We start from the raw sequence: 5800 nt of genomic DNA, 5'->3' as shown, positions 1-5800 counted from the left end.
GAACTTATGAAAATATAAATGTTATAAACGCCAAGAAATTATACTTATACGTGACTTGCAATTATTAGGATTCAAAACAATAAAAAAGGAAAGATAAAAAAAAAAAAAAAAAAAGAGTTTGTCAGAAGTGGGATTCGAACCCACGCCCACAGAAGTGGACTGCGACCTGAACGCAGCGCCTTAGACCGCTCGGCCATCCTGACACACAACGAAACCTTCATTGCGCTGGATGTTACTTGACACTATATGCATTGCATCACTTTCGTAGAAAAAGTATTACTTTTAATGATTTCATTATAATAACATAGACATCCCTGGATTTCATTAAAAATCATAATCAGAGAAGTAGCTCAAATTCCATATGCATTTTCCTTATTTATTATCTATTATGTTATACGAGTTACTACATCAAATGTTGGAAGGACTGGAAGGAGTATGTAGTAAATACCTGAGCACTGTTTCAACTTTATATTTATGAACAAAGAAGCTAATTTGAAAGAATAATAATTTCTGCTTTTTGTTCCAGAGTCTCCATTATCAGCTACACTGCTTCCACACATCATTACGTCGGCAGTAATTAGCAACGTTTCTGCTCAGACGAAATGTCAAATGTCAGGCACGCAAAAAATTCGTTTAGTTCAATAACTTCATGATTTTAATTAAACTCATTAGTATTAATAGTTCAAACGTCACTAAACCAAACAGTCCAACATATTGTTTGTTTGACAGCCCGTTTTAGACTACCTATATTAAAAAGCACACATTTATTGCTACTATTGCTGCTGATATTATTATTATTATTATTATTATTATTATTATTATTATTATTATTATTATTATTTCTAATTCCCAAAATAACATAATACACATATGTTATGTATGTATGTATTTATACATGACACAGACGATATATTTATAATTATAGTCAGGATCAGCTTACCCCATACCCCATACCCAAAGGGTGAAACCCAACCATTTTTCCCCTCATTACTACATATGCTAGTGGATTATGGTAATTTTCTAGTTTGAAGGTTGAATTTTCTTTTGATAACTTCGTTTCGAATTTCGATACTAAGAAATGCTACAACTAGTAGTGATTTTCTAACTGTTATGCTGGCAACAGGAAAAGCTGTGTCGGTAGGGCAAATTCTGATAATTCAAATTGTTCTAGATTTCTGAGCCGATTACTGGAAGCTAGTGAAATTCGAACATACTAATAATTAATTAATATCAGTATTATATTAATACGGTACATAATAGTTATTTTATGCGTTGCGTTGCGTTGTGATTACAATTCAAGGTTAAAGTCAGAAGAGTGTAAATATAACATAACATATGGTGTGATACATGCACTTGGGTGATCAATAGAAAATGCGCACGGAGACAGCAATTATAACTAGAATAGCAAAATTATTACGCGTAAGTAAGTGTTCTTAAACATACATTTCAAAGTGGCATTCGGTTTTCGGAGTTTCTACTAATCATTTCACGTGATTAAAAAAAAATACATTTTTAGGTTAGGTGCCGTGAATCGTGAACTGTTTAGTCAAAGCAAAGAATTTCATGTTGTCAGACAAAATATATTTTAATATTAGATCATATTAATCTACTAATTTAAATCATAATGTGCGAGAGGTCTAGGAGGAAAATATAGGCCTACTCTTTCACAAATTATTAAACCATTTAGAGAACACCTCCCAACATAAAGATGAGATGTAGTAAATAAGCAAGACATCGTTATTGTTGATAGTATATTGTTGTTATTATTATTATTATTATTATTATTATTATTATTATTATTATTATTATTATTATTATACATGGTATTGTGATTTTACCCTCTTTCGTGATACTTGGTATTAATTGGCAACACTGAAGAGACGGCCAAATTAGCCTTTTAGGAACTGCTCTTACGTGATCCTCACTTTTTATATAGGCCTATACTAATTGTTACTGACAATCTCTATCTAGGAACATAACTTAATAATTCACGCGATACATCCCACATACACGTAAGCTTGCATAGAGTTGGAAGACTACCCCACTCACACTCACTATTCTCCCCACACCCGCTAGTTCGAACTCTGTCTCCCACGCAATCCCTGACCTAGGTTACCTTCCACCCAACTCCTGTCATCACTTTAAAGCGGCATTGTTGTGTGAAGTTTGGTATTGCACAATAACAGCGAACGTATGCTAGCTGTATGTAAGGATTGTGAGACATACTGGTGAACAAAAATTGTTTAAAGATATTGTACAACGTTTGAAATACATCACTGTAACATTGTGTAATAGTACGTGTGAATAGACTACCGCTCTGCAAACAACGAAATGACAGTGCCGCTAACATCAGATAATGTAAAAGTGAATAGTCAAGGCAATACCGATTCGTTTAAGGATTATCCTCAAACGACGGCGTTTTCTTACGGATGTCCAGCGGTCACAGGTTTTTTTTTTTTTTTTTTTTTGCATTCTATTATTTTGCTTTAATGTAACGCCAATAATTGCTTGTCAAAATTGACTATGTGTGCCTATATTATGTATAGCAAAAATATATAGGCCTAAATAAATATATAGCCTGTAAATATAAAGCAGGCTATATTTCCGACAGAAAAATGGAAGTACATAATTCATAATATCAATAATGTTGTACTGAGCTGAAATGTGGATTTTAAATAAGAAATATCAAGATAAATTTACTTTAATGTTTAGGTGAGGGGTTTGAACTTTTTTCATTGCTGATTATCACAATCAAAAATTAAGACACAACGTTTCGAAGGGTGGTTCTCCCTTCGTCTTCAGGTGGAAGGAAGGAGAGAAGAGAAAAACCTACTGTTGGGATCGTTACGTACAGCTATTCTGTATGACTATGATTTTTGAAGACAAAGCAGCTATAAGCTTAAAAGAAATCATAATGTAGAGTAAAAGTAAATATCCTTTAAGAAATTAGACAGAGAAAATGAAAGTGTTGTGGATAGTTATATAAGAAGAATTCACGACAGCAGATTGCTAAGGGCAATAAGCTATAGAGTAAGAGATAGGAGATATAAGAAGAAAAGACAGTTTATCGAAGATGTGGTTGATGAGGTACTATAGATTCGGTAAGATGATGTTACAGGCAAGAGAACTCTGGAGAAGTGGAATAATACGTTCTTGGCAGACATTTTTTTTTTCTAATTATATTCTTAATATCTAATATTTGCAAACTTATATTATTGTATATATTTTGATGTACCGAAGTACATATGATATTTCCATGCAGATATTCTGCGTCATCATATGATGAAAGAGTGATGGAACGGAGAAAAATTCTCTCCGGCGCCGGGATTTGAACCCGGGTTTTCAGCTCTACGTGCTGATGCTTTATCCACTAAGCCACGCCGGATACAACCCCGACGCCGGTTAGAATCGTCTCAGATTAAGCTCCATCTCTTGGGTTCCCTCTAGTGGCCGCCCTCTCCACTACGTCATAGATGTCTATGAACGCAGGACCGAAGTCCATACATGTGTTGAGGTGCACTCGAATGAGTGACTGGTTGGCCGGGATCCGACGGTATGGGCGCCGTCTTAAATCACAAAGTGATTTATTACGCATATCATATATATTTTGATGTACCGAAGTACATATGATATTTCCATGCAGATATTCTGCGTCATCATTTACCGGTTGGCCGGGATCCGACGGTATGGGCGCCGTCTTAAATCACAAAGTGATTTATTACGCATATCATATATATTTTGATGTACCGAAGTACATATGATATTTCCATGCAGATATTCTGCGTCATCATTTACTGGTTGGCCGGGATCCGACGGTATGGGCGCCGTCTTAAATCACAAAGTGATTTATTACGCATATCATATATATTTTGATGTACCGAAGTACATATGATATTTCCATGCAGATATTCTGCGTCATCATTTACTGGTTGGCCGGGATCCGACGGTATGGGCGCCGTCTTAAATCACAAAGTGATTTATTATGCATATCATATATATTTTGATGTACCGAAGTACATATGATATTTCCATGCAGATATTCTGCGTCGGGGTTGTATCTGGCGTGGCTTAGTGGATAAAGCATCAGCACGTAGAGCTGAAAACCCGGGTTCAAATCCCGGCGCCGGAGAGAATTTTTCTCCGTTCCATCAAATTCTAACCGGCGTCGGGGTTGTATCCGGCGTGGCTTAGTGGATAAAGCATCAGCACGTAGAGCTGAAAACCCGGGTTCAAATCCCGGCGCCGGAGAGAATTTTTCTCCGTTCCATCACTCTTTCATCATATGATGACGCAGAATATCTGCATGGAAATATCATATGTACTTCGGTACATCAAAATATATATGATATGCGTAATAAATCACTTTGTGATTTAAGACGGCGCCCATACCGTCGGATCCCGGCCAACCAGTCACTCATTCGAGTGCACCTCAACACATGTATGGACTTCGGTCCTGCGTTCATAGACATCTATGACGTAGTGGAGAGGGCGGCCACTAGAGGGAACCCAAGAGATGGAGCTTAATCTGAGACGATTCTAACCGGCGTCGGGGTTGTATCCGGCGTGGCTTAGTGGATAGAGCATCAGCACGTAGAGCTGAAAACCCGGGTTCAAATCCCGGCGCCGGAGAGAATTTTTCTCTGTTCCATCACTCTTTCATTATATTATTGTATTTTTCGATCGAGGAAGGCTTCAACGTTGAGAAACTCCTAACAAATAAAACAAATTAATACACTTCTCACTTGTAGACTAAATGTGTTGTCCCTCAGTTTTGTGAACATTTTTATGGTTGCAATTTATTATCAGTGGCGCCAACTTTTGGAAAACATTGGGTGGACTCAAACACTTGATGTAGACTATAAATTAAAATAATTAAATCTCATAAGTAGTAATTATGATGATGATGATAATAATAATAATAATAATAATAATAATAATAATAATAATAACACGACAAATTATTGGGTGGCTCGTGCTAAGTAAGTTGGTGACGCTGACAATTACGAAGGTGCTAGCCAGATAATTTGCGAGCGTATTGTTATTCTTTACCATAGTACCTTGGTACGTTAATGTATGGTGACCAGACAATGAAGGATATTCAATGATTCTTTCTGCATTTTCCAGAGCACCAATTATAATTTTATTGGTATGACGGTAGCTTGTACTTTCCACATGTGTTGTATTTCTATTTTTGGATCCACAAGGGAAACAAAAACTGGTAAAGTTGATAGATTCGTTAATGTATAGTGACCTGAAATGAAAGATATTCAATTACTCAGGACCAAAATTACAATTAGTATGATGATACCTGTACTTTCCACATGTGTTGTATTTCTATTTTGAGATTCATAAAGAAAACAAAACTGGTAAATTGACAGGGAGGATGGTATAAATTCAGAACTGTACAAAAATGCAGGTGAAATAGTTCATAGAAGGTTATTATAATTGTTAACAGTAGGCCTCGTAAACAAGCAAAACTAAATTACGTTGTGGCTTTGCCATTTTTAACGAAGTATTTCATGGTAACAGAAAAAATATATTTTTCGAAACTTGGAACTTGAAACTTCTCATTAATGCTTAATTAGAAGCAATCATATGAATGCGTTATCACCATTTTGAAACACGGTGTGTGAGTGTATACAGAGTGATTCAAAAGATTTTGTGAAAGACTAAATGGTAAAAGAAATTATAAATAACTTTTTTTTAAATACGGCATCGTTTCAGAGATAGACCTACAATATTTTGAAATGTAATAATTTGAAACACAATTTTATTATGACGTGATTTCTATTACATAAGA

General features: G+C 35.5%; 1 non-coding gene across 1 annotated transcript; it reads right to left on the bottom strand.

Moving 5' to 3' along the window:
- Positions 1–119: 119 nt before the first annotated feature.
- TRNAL-CAG (transfer RNA leucine (anticodon CAG)) lies at positions 120–203 on the bottom strand. Its single transcript has one exon. It is a non-coding gene; the product is annotated as a tRNA-Leu (tRNA).
- Between the last annotated feature and the right edge of the window lie 5597 nt (positions 204–5800).

The sequence above is a fragment of the Periplaneta americana genome, chromosome 13 (assembly GCF_040183065.1).
Source record: "Periplaneta americana isolate PAMFEO1 chromosome 13, P.americana_PAMFEO1_priV1, whole genome shotgun sequence".
In the NCBI taxonomy this organism is placed as follows: domain Eukaryota; kingdom Metazoa; phylum Arthropoda; class Insecta; order Blattodea; family Blattidae; genus Periplaneta; species Periplaneta americana.
This window is presented reverse-complemented; position numbering and strand designations above follow the sequence as displayed.